This window comes from Mixophyes fleayi, chromosome 5 (genome assembly GCF_038048845.1).
Source record: "Mixophyes fleayi isolate aMixFle1 chromosome 5, aMixFle1.hap1, whole genome shotgun sequence".
Lineage (NCBI taxonomy): Eukaryota > Metazoa > Chordata > Amphibia > Anura > Limnodynastidae > Mixophyes > Mixophyes fleayi.
The window spans coordinates 41,975,935-41,991,199 of NC_134406.1; the positions used below are offsets into that span (position 1 = coordinate 41,975,935).

A 15,265-nucleotide genomic window follows, 5' to 3' on the forward strand; every position below is an offset into this window, starting at 1 on the left:
CCACTCACTGAAAAGATTCCCCAACTATTGGCAGGGACCTGAGGGGAGCACGAGCACTGGGGCGCCAGAGACGCTGACACACATCACAGGGCTTACATTAGGCCCGGACGTCATTCTACATTCCCAGCCAGAAAAAGTTCTGTCAGGCGCTTCAGTGTTTGGTCTCTTTCCTGTCCCGCCATAGGGATTTCGTGGGCAACTGACATCAGTTGCGCATGAAAGCCTGGTGGTACCACCAGTTGAACTTGTTCCCGGACTGGTTTATCCCCATCTACCTTCCTAGCTACATGGTACAATAACCCTTTACACCAGGTCACACTCCCCACCTCCATCGCTAGAAGACTGTAGTCAGCCTGGCGCCTCATGGCTTCCAGTGAAGGATCATAGAGCTGAGCTGTCCTGAACTTTGTCTTGCGGCCCTCACTATCATCTAAGTCAGGACACGCTGCAGGGGGGGTCTATGTTGGGGTTACTAGCGTCAGTCAAAGGGGTGTCACTGTGGTCAGCTATACCCACCGCTGGAGCTGGCATACTGCTAGTGACAGGACCATCACTGAGCACCCCCACAAGATCAGGTTGGCAAGAGACAACATCCTCTGCATTGATAGGGGACGTAGTCTTTCCATGTGGTCTTTTCCTCTGGGCTGGCTGAAGCTGTGGTTGCAGGCAGGGCCGTAACTAGGGCTGTGCGACAGGGGCGACCGCCCAGGGCGCAATGCTGAAGGGGGGCGCAATTTAGGAATATTTTAGGTTAATTTGGTTAAAATTGAGGGCTAGGGGGGCAGCATTTATCTTTCTCGCCCAGGGCGCTAGAATTCTAAGTTACAGCTCTGGTTGCAGGTGATGCCTGTTGTCTAGCAGCTGTGGTCTTTTCCTCTGGGCTGGGTGGTGCAGGTGTAGATTCTGAAGACTGTAGTTTAGCAGCTTTGCTCCGGGTAACAGAGTTGAGAAATGCGGTCACAATTCCACCCCCAACATCGTTGTCCAAGATCACGTTAGTTGGGAGGCCATCCATAACAGCAACATCTCGCAACTCTTGGCCATCTCCCCAGTCCAGATACACCCTTGCTATCGGCACTTCCTTCTCCAGTTCATCTGCCACTGTAACTTTGGCAGTGCGACCCTTCAATACTGCAGCAGGATCAATAAGATGGGGGCTCACTACAGTTATTGAAGCTCCAAAATCTCTAAGTCTTTCTCCCTGTAGGGGTCCCACTTGGACTGGCTGCAGGTTTCTCCACGTTTTGGGGGGGTCTTTTGGACACACAGATGACTCTTCCCTCCAAGTCACCTTCAGACAGGGCTGGCAGGGGTGGAAAGTCTCTAAGGGCTCACCTTCGCCAGTTAAGCAAGCCAGCCAGGACCCAGATTAGGGGCATGAGTCTTGGGTGCTGGGGCTGTGGGTCAGTCCATCCTGAAATGACCGGTTTTCCTGCAGTTGTAGCACTTCTCCCCAGTCTGGGCTCCGGCGGTCTCTGATAACTCCCAGGGACAGGACGGGGCTGTGACTGGCAAATGGTACCTGAAGGTTTAGGTGCTTGCTTTTGGGATTGAGTAGAAGAGGTGTGTCCCCCTGATTGTACAGTCCTTTGGGGTTGGCTGTTAACCTGGCACTTCTGCCAGTGTGGCCTCACTGCCACATACTGATCCACCAACTGGGCTGCTTTTTCCAGGGTTGCTGGGCCACATAATAGTCCGCACAGTTCTCTGGGGCCACTCTGCAATAAGCTTCCACTACACGACCTTGTAATGTGGGAACCAGATACTTTACCCACTCCTCTTTGGGCAAGTCATGAAGGCTACAAGACATTTTAAACACCTGCAAATGTCCATCAATATCTCCAACAGTGTCATCAAATTTGGTAAAGTGAAGAGATCCCAATCGGGGAGCAGCAGATGACTGTTCACATGTCGCTGCAGGAGGCGGTGCCCAACGATTTCTCCACAAATTGATGATAAGCAACTGCTCTGCCTCAGTTGTTTTGTCTCCCAGGGACCCCAGCTGCTGCATTAGTACAGAAAAGTTACCCTCATCACGCTGTTGAACTTGCATCACCAGTTCACTCTGTGGGAGGGGACTGTTGCTGGAAACAGGTGCTGTGTTCTGGGATGTTACTGCAGGTACCTCTAGGTTTGAAGTTAACGTCTCCTCCAGGTCACTGTCAGCTTCGTCATCTACTGACCTGTACTGCGCATCACAGGCCTTCAGCGCGTTTTCCATTTCGCTCCTTGTTGCTGTGTAAGGTATTTTAACTTCTTTGCGTGGTACAGTATCTCAAGGTCCGCCTTGGACATTTTACTGTACTTCGACATCCTAAACGTTCTCCTGGCTGCAGTTATTCCTCTCCTGAATAACTCTGCTCCCCTGACTGGTGCACGAAAAGCCACCTGCGGTTATCCCACCAGAAATCTGTGACAGGATCATCCGCCTATCCCACCCTGTCTGTTGCTGCTGGGAACCGTCCTGGCTTACTTTGCCACCATTCCCTTTTGTTAGCCCAAGTGCCTCCTCCTGCCGCAGTAGGAGGGACTTACAATGTTGCCACCACTAAACTCCTTACTGGCATCCAGAACCGGGTTTCTTTTGGGTAACTGACGCTCCAGGTGTACCCCATTACTGGTGTACCTGGGCTGGTACCCCTGACCTCTTCCTATGGATCAGGGTTGCTGTGGATGGATCCCCCCTGGCCTATCACACTAGCCAGAGTTGCTGGGTAGCAGCAGAGCGGTGATACTGGGTGCTGGGTCCTAACCTCCTAAGAGTCGGGAATGAATTAGAGTTGGGTCTAATCTGTTGGGGATTTAACCCCTTATATGCTGCAGCACTGGATGCTACTCAGCCAGTGCTGCAGCGCACACATTAAAATACATTTTTATTTTAATACAGTATATTTTTATTAAACACTTTTCATGCGTCGCTATTTAAACCCTGCCGGCGCCAGAATGCATTTCAAGATGCCCGCCGCACGATACTCGGGACCCGGCCACGCTATTGTTTCTGGCTTTTTCAATGCATTTTAATATGACTTCTGGCTTTTTCAATGCAGTTAATATGTTTCAGGCTTTTTCAGTACACTTTACATGGTTTCCATTTTTTTTTCCAATACATTTAATATCAGTTCTGGCTATTTCAACACAGTTACTATTGTTTCCAGCTTTTTCAATGCATTTTAATACGTTTTCTGGCTTTTTCAATACACTTTATGTGATTTCCGTCTTTTTCAATGCATTTAATATCAGTTCTGGCTTTTTCAATGCATTTACTATTGTTCCCGACTTTTTCAATGCATTTAATATCACTACTGGCTTTTTCAATGCATTTACTATTGTTTCCGTCTTTTTCAATGCATTTTAACATGGTTTCTGTCTTTTTCAATGCATTTAATATCAGTTCTAGCTTTTTCCAATGCATTTACTCTTGTTTCCGGCTTTTTTAATGCATTTAATATGGTTTCCAGCTTTTTCAATACATTAACTATTGTTTCCAGCTTTTTCTATACATTTACTCATACTTGCCAACTTTTCAAAGAAGCTGTCTGGGAGGGGGTCCATCGAAGGGGCATGTTCATTCAAATTGCATCGCTCATTGACAATTGCAGCAGAGGCCACAATGACACATTTAGCCCCACTTCTCCAACTGAGATAGCTGCATACGGGAGGTTTGCCTGATTTCTCGGGAGTCATCCGGACATTTCGGGAGGGTAGCCAACTATGGTGCCTGGCTTTTTCATGAATAAATTTTACATGGCTTCAGGATTTTTCAATGCATCATCATCATCATTTCTATAACTCCACTAATTCCGCAGTGCTGTACAGAGAACTCATTCACATCAGTCCCTGCCCCATTGGAGCGAGAGACACCATTGATGTGGAGAGGTTAGTCTTCACCAGTGTTTGCTAACAAATGAAACAGGAGAAACAGATTTATTGCACAAAAATTGCCAGATACAAAGCTCAGCATAAAGCAGGGTAGCATGATGTCACTTTAAGGCCATGTACCCACAGGCCGTTTTAGGGCCACTAAAATCACTTCAAATGCAGATTATGTGACTCTTACTAGCGTATAATTAACAAGATGATCCAAATAATACCATGGAAATAAAACCACCAATGGGAATAGTTTCTACTATCAGACCAATTGATAGGAGTTTTACATGATAACTTAAACCCACCAGTGCTAAGGCAGCCGGGGATGTGTGCCAGCCTCTGACAACTAGAGGTGACTTGTAGTTCTTCTGATGTATAGTACGTCCCCGTTATATAACATGGATGTGACACGTCCGCCCCTCACAGCGCCTTCTGAACTCACAAGGGGAAGCCCGAGGCGGGAAAATTCTAAAAGCGTAACCGTTACTACAACGAGGCCGCTGACTGACGCTCCTCCTCCTGCGTCACCTGTTGCTAGGAGGATAGACGCAGGAGAAGGTGGATCCGTGCCGCAGCTGGAACCCACCCACTCAGCGCCGCCGGACTTCCCCGTGACGTCACCGGCGGTTCCCTGCGTCAGGCGCACTGCGCTCCGGGCCGCTGCGTTACCAGCCCCCTTGACGATGGCCAATAGGTGGAGACAGTGGAGGCGGGACTTCCGGCGGGCGCAGGAAGTCAGACTGTCTCGGTTTTTTTTCATCCTCCACCTTCTCACGGGATAGAGAATTTGCCGTTGTCCGCGGGTTTCCCGCCGCCTGACCCCCTGTGTCCCCTGACTTCTGAGCCTTCTAGTCTGGTGCTGTGTTCTCGGCATCTCTCCCCTGATCTGCGGATACATCACGCTGTGTGGTTTCTGTCTCAACGGCCCTGTCGTCACGAAACGGACTATCCCTCATTCCCCCTCTCCCGCCTGACAGCCGTCTACCCGCATCGCCGAGGGCAAGAGGCCAAGCAGGCCTAGTCCTGGAACCCAGCACGGGCAGGTGAGAGCGACCAGGGTGACTGTGCGGCCCACTCTACCCGCCCTGTTTCCCCACATCCACCCCCTATCTACCCAATTCCACCCCATATTATTATCCATACCATGGCCATGTCACTACTCCCTTGTCTTCTACTACCACCATCAGTGTTACCATCATCCCCTTCTCCAGCACCATCATCCCCTTCTCCAGCACCATCATAATCCTCACCATCATCCCCTTCTCCAGCACCATCATAATCCTCACCATCATCCCTTTTTCCAGCACCATCACCCCCTTCTCCAGCTCCATCATAAACCTTACCATCACCCCCTTCTCCAGCACCATCATAATCCTCGCCATTATTACCTTCTCCAGCACCATCATAATCCTCACCATCATCCCCTTCTCCAGCACCACCATAAGCCTCGCCATTCTTACCTTCTCCACTACCATCATAATCCTCACCATCATTCCCTTCTCCACCATCATAAGCCTCGCCATTCTTACCTTCTCCACTACCATCATAATCCTCACCATCATCCCCTTCTCCACCATCATAAGCCACGCCATTATTACCTTCTCCACCACCATCATAATCTTTACCATCATCCACACCTCCACCACCACCATCATAATCCTTACCACCCCACCATCATTCCCTTCTCCAGCACTATCCCCCTTATCCTGCCCATTATCACTTCCTTTCCCCTAATTATAATAATTATAATAATCCCATTCTCCACTGTTACAATTCTCACCATAGTCTCCTATATCCTCACCAAACAGTCCCCCAGCCACTACCATCTCCTATCCTTCCTATCCCCATTTACAGTATTATCCACACTATCTCCATAATCCCAATGTCTTTCTACTTTCACCTAGTAAAGTTTAGCCTTGTTTCTTACTTTAACATATGTTAAGTATTCTTCATATAACTTGCATATTTTCTTGCAGTCTATTCAAATTGCTGAACACAATCTGATTGTCTTCGGTCACATTATGGTTGTAATAATATAGTTTTGTCTCTGCACAAATAGTGAAAATGCGCCACAGGGCTGTCACTTTTCTTCTGTTATCACATGTGTGAGATGGGTAAATTAACATATTCTTCGTGGTAGCATTGAGATTTTCATGAGGCAAGTTGTCACATTTGTTTGCTTGGCATAAATATAACTGAAAGATTGAATAAAGTTCGATGCTGCAAAATGTTTGTGGTAATTTGTCATTAGAAAAATAAAAAATCCAATTAATTGGCAGCAAATTCCCAAGAGGTGTTTTGGTGTAATATAAAAGTAGCATTAGTGAATAAGTAACTAATGGACCTGGCACTAGTTTCAAGCTACTTCATGCAACACTTGTTTGCATCCATAGAGCTCTTTCAGAGTAGTTAACATTTGTAATTGTTTGCTTTAGTTGATTACTATTGGTTTTAATTGGCTTCTTGTTCCATCTGTGGATGAGTATATGAGTATGAGCCCCAAAACTTACTATTTAATAAATATGGCATCCTGAATTTGAATTGTGACATCTCTGGTCAGATGCAACCAGTCCTCTACCCCATTACGTGGGTCGTGATATTTGCAGGGTTATGAAACTGAAGATTTTGTTGATGTAGACTGAAAAATAATTTTATTAACGTAGTACCAGAATCAAGTCTCATCACGGTTGCTTTCTGTCATTGCGACTGCTTAAATATAAAAATGTTCAACTTGAGTTCTGCTATGTCGCGCAGGTTTCCTTACTATTATTAGCTTTTGTGTCACTTTATTATTGTTTGAAATAGTTATGCATATAATTTTGCAAAGCACTGGGCCAGCCTTCCTTAAACTGTCATTGTTTGCTTTTGCTCTGATATCTACAAACATGCTCTTGCCAGGGTTTACACCCAAACATAATGCATATTTATTACATTGCTTTGTGCGTGTTTTTTATTTTTTCTGTATGTAGGGGTTGGGCAGTGACTACAGAGATTTAACAGGTACTGAGGCTCTGCACCTTGTCATTTTGTTTGATACATTTTTTCCATTTTAGTTCACATTAGTATTGAAAACAAAAAAAGGTTTCAAACACAATTATAGTGGTTTCTCAGTGTACACTACTAAACATTAAATCTTATTTTTTTGTATATGATACAAGTAAAATGAAAATTGAATCCACTTTAAAACACTTTTGTTGTAAATCCGTAGTCAGGAGGTTTACTTACACAAACAAGTTCAAGTGTTATTCACCTGATCTTAATAAAAATATGATTTTTATTTATTCGTTAACACATATACTGCACATAGATAAATCAAATCTATGTTAATGTCTTTTATTTAACCCTTCAGTTGGCAAACATTATGTTAACACTTGTGTGCCAAACTTAGCAATTTGACTCACACTTATATTTGCCCTGATGTTAAGTTGTATGGGATTAGACTCACTTCTGCCTACTTGGCACATGTTTATTGCATTTCACTCTCAAATCGCGTTCCCTGCATGCAGTGCACTTGTCTGTCCCATGCTGGCTGCTCATGTAAGGGGGAGACTGCTCTCTGCCAACAGCAAGGCAGCCTCACCCATCATCTTTTGCATAATTTTGTCAGACAACTGGATTTAAAACTGTGATCACTGAACTTTTTTTTTTTTTTTTTTTTTAAACAACCCATTCTTTCCTGTCAGGAGAATTGTGAGCTGTGTCAGCTCCTGCAGGACCTGCACTGCGTCTGCTGCATCCTCTTTGCTGCTGCCAGCAACTTACTTCTTCACATCTACTTTGTCCTCTATTCCCTGCTTTCAGGACTTAACTATGTATCTTTAAAGTTTTGAACCTTCAGAATGTTCTTTTGTTGCAAGTTACTCCTCTTTTGCATTGAATTGATCAGAATGTACTAAAACAATAGTCACAAGTTTCATTTAATGTGAAAGTCGCAAAAATCATGTTAGTTGGATATGCAATACAAAACCTTACATGGTAATAATGGTGCCCAGCAGTCGGGAGGTGGTAAAATACACAATTTTGATCACTACTGTATGTCATTAAATTCTTTTAATGCAGGATTTGCCTAGGGCGGTGTTTGGGTACCAAATATTCATGAACTAATATCCACCAATTGCTCGAATATCGAAAATGGTCAATTTCATCTTCCTGCACTGAATATACTGTATTACAAATGCATTGAATTTAATCTGTTCATTGGTTTTATTCTTTTTAGCATGTGCCCCTAGTTTTAATCTATTGATTTGGTAAGCCTACCACTATTGATGACCATATAGCTTACTTGCTTTGGCCTTAGGCTAATATACACAGTGTCAGACAATTTTTTTTTTTAAATGGGTTTCCAGGCCTAGAAATGTGGTATCGAAAAGCACGTTTCTGGAAAACAGTAGTCAATGAGCAGTGTAAGCCATTCATTATTTATCTTGGGGCTGGACAAATGCCAGTCACTATGGCTAGGCACTGGAGCATTTGTCATTATTATATAACTGTGTGTGAGCGCGCTAAGGGACCAGGAGCTGACTCTAATGGTTCCTCGCAGATGCCATGTACTGGGGAAGGAACCCTGATGGGTTGTAATATGGTGTTCATTTAGGCTGTATAATATTTTGGGCACCTATATGCTGGTCATTATGAGGTATATTGTGTAATGCATAAATAGCTATTTTTACATGAAAATAGACACCCCCTATTTTATATAATTCCCCTCCCTTTAGGATGTAAGCTCTTATGAGCAGGGCCCTTCTCCCTCCTGTCTCTCTAGCTTCTCTTCTGCTCCTACCCCGTTACTTCTGCTTTGCCTGAAGCCTCTGAAGTTTTGGTACTACTTGTTTATTGTTTTGTACTGTTATTCCCTGTACTGTCCATTGTTTGTACTGTGTTCGGCGCGACGGAAACCTTGTGGCGCCTTATAAATAATAATAATATAGCCACACCCTCCAGTCTGCATGGCTCTATCCCTTGCAATTAATGTGCTAATCTTCTCTATACTTTAAATATCTTTTCTGAGGTATGTAGGTTCTGTATTTTCAAAGCTCCAGCAAACTCTAATAAATCCTGCCTTAAAGAACAGAGTAAAATAATTTATACATTACTTACTAACTCTGGATAACTGTGAAGCTTCTTACCCTTGAGCTTCATTCTTCCTTTAGGTCAGTCAGTTCTGTACAAATTTTGGTCTTTGGGTCTTTGGGACTGATGTAGCCTTATTGTTTCCTGAAAACTGTACTACATCTCGTTTGGTGAGAACCTTTGTGCTGCTCTTTCTAGTGATACCTTGAGCTGCACTGTAGTGAGATGTTAGCATTTAGAAACCATCAACATTGTTTGGTGATTTGAACTGAAGGAAAGATTGCAAAATTCAAGCTTTAGTTGTAATGGGACAATTGTTGTTTCTAGAGTGGTAGTTGGTTATATTTTTTGTGTTTTTGGTGGAGACTTCATAATATAGAAGCTTTTAAGGCAACCTGTGCAATATCAATGTTTTCTGCTATAAGTTTTTGCCACTTTTGTTTCTTTCAGTGGGCGAGCCCATAAAAGGAAAAATAGAAGAAGCACTGCCACCATTTCAAAGTTAATTGTAAAATATAACAACCTATCCACTTTGTAATGCCAAATTTATTTGCCTTGTAAAAGCGAGTATGCGAAACGTGTGTCGGCGTTCGCCTTGCTATGCTCAATTATAATAGATTCTTTTACTTTTTAGCCTCATATGTCAGAATTTAGCAGCACTACCCCTGGTATATACAGGACGTGAACCGCTCATAGTAACATACCGTATATAACTTTTTCACTATAGTGTGGGCTACTCTAAGGATAGCAGTGATTCAGTAGTGATAGTATCACAGTAATCCACGAGGAAGGGGATAAGCCTTCTATTTAGGATATCATCCATGTAGAGGGTGATATCTGTACGGTGCGTTCTGAATCTAGTGCAGTGTATTTTAAACTGCCCTTTCACTTATTAAAAGGGGATTTTCAGATATAATATTTAACTATCTGTTAAGTTATAAATACCCACTTTTGCATTAGATAAGGACTTCTAAGGAGACTATACAATCTTTATTGAAAGACTAGCAATCTTATTATCAGGATTTTATAATAATTTTTCATTGTGATTATTAACTTACTATAAGAATACAGCCAACATAGGAAGGCAGGGCAGCAAGTACTGCCAATTTTAATTACTTATTTTGCACTATTATCACTGTCACTTTTGTTTTAAAATATTTCGCTTCTGGTGGCACATTGGCCATTTAAGCAACAATTTTAAATATATCTAGTAAAGTGTTTTATTTTAAAACCATATTCTATCACTCAATGATAATCAATGTTTCGCCCTTCTCTTTCTCTTTGTCAAATCTCTGAGTTATACATGGCAGGGGAGCACCACCTATGATTATTCATTGTTGGATTTCAATAATATAATTATATTCCATATACAACATATAGGGTGAGTGATTGCCTGGTGTGGTGGATACTTTCTTTTGTCACATTTGTTTGCCATCAGATCTTTTAGTGACACAATTTAAATGTGTTGATACCATGAAGTCATTCTCTTTATAACACCACTGTGGTTGGATCATGTAGAAATTTATTTCAATTAGTGGTGCAGGCGCCAATTTATATCATTCCAAATGTACTGATTTTTTTTTTTTATACTGTTATGTTTTTGTATTAAAAATGTACTGATTTCTGATGCAATAGGCAAATGTTGGAGAAAATTGGTTTTATAACTTCAGAGTCAGTATGTCATGATTTGGTTTAGTAACTTTTCTAGAGGAAATCCCAATTGGGCTAATTAGACCCTTTTCCTCTATGAGTGACCAGCACTTGAATACACAGCAGTTAACTGTATGCTGTCTTGTTGAAAAGATAGACGAACAGTGTAGTCAGCAAGTGAATTGGGAAATAACAGATTGGTGTAAATTTTGTTAAGTTTAATTTGCATTTAAAATCCAAGTTTAGGGAACATATTGCATCCTGATGCTAATCTTTGAATGTATTATTTCAAACTCTTTGGTGCCTGGACGGAAAAGGCTTACCCATTGGCAACATATGAGTCAAAAACTGTATAAAATGAGTACTGTTTGACCATGTTTTGTATCATTCCATCTGTAACTTCTGGAGAATCACTAATATCTCAAACTAGCATGTAAAAGTCCTTGTCATGACTCTTGAGCAATTAATTATCGCTGCTTGAAGAGTCTGCCTGTGACTAGTACCTGCTGTATCCTGTGACTAACAGATAATCCACTCTCCGGCTATCCTGTGTTGAACCGAGCATCTCTGTGTCAATACTCTGCCCGTTACCCAGCAGTCCTGATCCATAGTAAGCAGTCAGAAGGTATCAGCCAGCCCACAACAAAGAGGTGCTGCAGCAGCTATACCAGCTGCCCTAGAAGTAAGTGGTTGTGGGCACCACAAAGGAGCCCCTTGGTGGCAGACAAATTCTCCTACAACTATTGCACAGTTGGAATTCGCAGTCAGCGAGTGTCTGGTGGCAAGGTGACACCAGTAGGGCTGGTCAGTAACAGTCGGTTACTGACAAAAGGGAAACACAGATAAACTGCAGGAAGAACATCCCTACTCTCCTCTTCCCCCTACAGACTGAGTGACTAAGTATCCTCATCTGGTGACAACCATCCCTGTTATAATGCCAGTGTTGCCGAATGTTGTACTATGCAATGGCAGATTTCACAGGTGGTTATACTGGTAGAATAAAATAATGTGTTATTCTGAAGTCAGTTTAATATAAGAGCTAGTAGGATTTTGAAAAGGAGCCAGTGAAGATGTCTGTTGACATTTATAGAAAATTAGGTGCCAGCAGAAAGTTTCTAGGAACAATGGCCTATAGGATTTGTAGAACTCCTTTGTTTGATGGCAGCAGGTTTGTTTTGTGTGTTTTTCCATTCACATGGAGGCCAAAGATCTGTCCAACTATTTTTACTACCCATTTGAGCTAAAATGTATATCCTAATTAACATAATGGCTTATCTCTTATGAATTCTCGTGTAGCTTTTAAACACAATGCTTCTAATACCCATTTCCTTACTGAAATATAAATTAAAGGTCTGTGTCCAAGTTTTTCATGCAGAGGACCACACTCATGCCATGGGCATTTTAGTAAAGGCAAAGGACAGCTGGGTACTAATACTATTATAGTTTATTTACATAGCGCCAATCATATTGCCTAGTGCAATACAGAGGAAATGTAGTCTTTCACATAAGTACCTTCCCTATCGGAGCTGACAATCTAAATTCCCAACTAGAATTTGGGAAATACACAACCCACGCAACCACAAAGAGAGCAAACACCACACGAATAGAGCCTTTGTCGGAATTGAACTCATGAGCCCAGAGTTTAGACCGCAATTCTAACTCATCTGCCACCATGATGCGTAAGTACTATATTCAATGCTCATCTTCCACCTTATTGATCTAAACGCCTAGTGCTGCTGAAGTACACCAGGGCTAAAAAAAAAAAAAAGACATTATATTTCTCATTTTAATCACTGCTTTTTAGCAGTTGGCATTGGATAACCGTGGTTGGTCCTGGGGCAACATTCCCACCAATGTGTAAATGGTTAACCCTGTTAATATGGGCGGAGGATTTATCCATATTATTAATTTTCTATAAAATGTATGAAGATAAGTTGCGTTGAATTACCCAAGAATATGATAACCTGCTACTGGTATTTTATGAGTCCAAAGAATTGTCTTGGCTCAGAGAAGCAGAAAGACAGTAAATGCATAAAATAACAGGAGCATGAGCTCACATCTTAGGAACAGATGAGCAGGGTTTTCTAGCTTTGGATTAGCGCCTTTCACTCATCCCATTAGTAATGCTTATATCTAGAGTCACCAACTGATCTAAAAAGATTCAGTTTATTTTGAGCTCTTGATCTTTGTTACTACTGTTCTGTCAATCTTACATTTTGGAATATTGCTTTGAGTTGTCCTGGTTTTAATATACTCTACAAATCTTGTGTATTACATGGAAGCTGTTTGCCTTTAACTACTTCATCATAAAAGTTGACTCAAAATTAGCAGCAAAATATGCAAATATTTTATTTTGTCATTTTTGAAAGCTAGGGAAACTAATTATTGGAAATCTGTAAACTGGGACACTCACCTGATGCTGGAGTTCACCTTTAAGGTATTGTGCTCTCAGACATATACGGGGGAATTCAATTGAGAACAACTTGGCCCGCGCACTATTACTGTTAGTACCGTAATTTTAACACAGATATTTGGCTCATAGAGCTGCAAGTAAAAACATCCTATATGATCGGTCGGTGACTAGTCTGATAATAAACAGTACGACCAACCAAATGAGCCGACAATCGACACTTTGAGACAATTTTAGAGCATTGTGTCACTATACACACTAACCCGTGTGTATAGTGACACAGTGGTCGTATGTTGGCTGATTTGCCCGATTATTGGACGAAAATGCTTGTGTGTACCTAGCCTTATTTGTGAGATCCTCAGCCCACTTTGTGAGCAATTTATTAATTGTAATTCCACAACACTGAGGGCATTTAAATAAATATATCCAAAAATCAGTCACTGATTTATGTGGTTAAGACTGTTGGACCATTTAAGAGGAGGTTTAAAAAGCACGGACATGACATTAAATTGTTACTTGAGTCTTGCAAAAGCCAATATGATACTAAACTTGTATATATTTTGCAAATGTTAGGCATCCATGAAATAAGAGGTATTCAGATTTTCCATTTGATAAACCGCTATGTAGGGTGATGAGGAATATGACCGCCCACATCTTGAAGCATGCTGGATCCATGTTGGGTACAGCTTATCCTAAGAAGCTCAACTACTCTTTCCATGGCCTATATTTTGGACAAGATCAATTGTGACATTTAATCTTGACTACATATGTAGTTGTCTGACTACTGATTGCTTGTTCACTCTGGAATTGAATCTTTCTAAAAATGTTTCCCAAATTGTCATATTAAAAACTTGCTGAGCTCCTGACAGAGTACTGGTTCTTCATTTACATAGCATGCTAATAAGGTCACAGGCAGATGGAATCTGGAAGACGAATTGCGTAGGGATTCCTGAAAAGTGGAGGAAAAGTACTGCTTTGTATTATGTAAATGCAAGATTCCATGGTGTTGAAAAGGCACATTAAAATGTAATCATATGGCCTTAGCATTACAGCTGATTTTTTTTTTTTATGATCCTGTGCAACACCTTTAATTTTATTGTTTTTAATTATAGTATACAGCCTTGTAAATGTACTGAGTATGAAAAATATTATTTTTCAGGATTGTCACTGTAAACCCTTCTTGTTTTTTAAGTAATACATCATACATCAGGCAGTTATACACATCTATGGGCAGCACGGTGGTTTAGTGGTTAGCACTTCTGCCTCACAGCACTGGGGTCATGAGTTGGATTCCCGACTATGGCCTTATCTGTGTAGCGTTTGTATGTTCTCCCCGTGTTTGCGTGGGATTGCGCCGCCTTCCTCCCACACTCCAAAAATATACTGGTAGGTTAATTGGCTGCTATTAAATTGCATTAGTCTCTCTTGGTTTGTGTGTGTATGTTAGGGGATTTAGATTGTAAGCTCCAATGGGGCAGGGACTGATATGTGAATGAGTACAGCGCTGCGAAATTAGTGGCGCTATATAAATAAATAGATGACGATAATAATACATCTTTAAGCTCTGGTGAGAGGTGCATGCATGGTGCAAGCGTTGTTCTCTGTTGGCTGGCTAGAGAGCCAATAGAAGTTGCATGTGGTGGAATACTCTGAGATAGGAACAGTTCATTTAGTTGCCTCCATTCTTCGTTGTTTGTTATAAATTTGTCTATGCTTTCATATGTTGATGAATCCTTCTCACATCCTACCTACCCTTTCACCTGTAGTAGTACCATGTTCTTCTCACACCCCTTATTTCCCTATTTCTGACCTTTCTTTACCGTTATTGACTAACCACCTCTTCCTCTAATTTTAAGTCCTTTACATAATTTCTGATATCTTACGTTTAACTTAATTCTTAGTTTTGTTTTTTTACTGTTCCAAGGTTCAGTCTTTGTAACTTTAAATTTTAGTATGTTCTGTTATTTTTTATTTTTTTTGATTGACAGATTCTTTAATAAAAAAATATTATAAAAAATTAAATTAAAAGTTTTTCCTCCTTCAGTTCGACATCCTGGCAGCCGCAAAACACCACAACAAACTGTTTTTGGTTATTGTCATGGCCGTTGCCTACCAAATCGCTGCACACTGGAAACGACACTCTGCACTATCCGTGCAATCGGTTATCAATAGATTAGAATGTGTCATACCTATGAGCATGCTCCGTAACTCATCCAACTCTTCTAGTAAACTCTGGGAACCTTGGCCTTCGCATTTCAATATACACCT

At 41.6% G+C, this 15,265-nt stretch overlaps 1 protein-coding gene across 1 annotated transcript in view; it reads left to right on the forward strand.

The window, feature by feature from the left end:
- Positions 1 to 4,585: 4,585 nt before the first annotated feature.
- The window catches only part of LARP4B (La ribonucleoprotein 4B), a 61,278-nt gene continuing 50,598 nt past the window's right edge, over positions 4,586 to 15,265 (forward strand). Inside the window, exon 1 of the mRNA XM_075212089.1 lies at positions 4,586 to 4,910. The gene's annotated coding sequence lies outside the window, so the exon portion shown is untranslated. The remainder of the gene's footprint in view (positions 4,911 to 15,265) is intronic.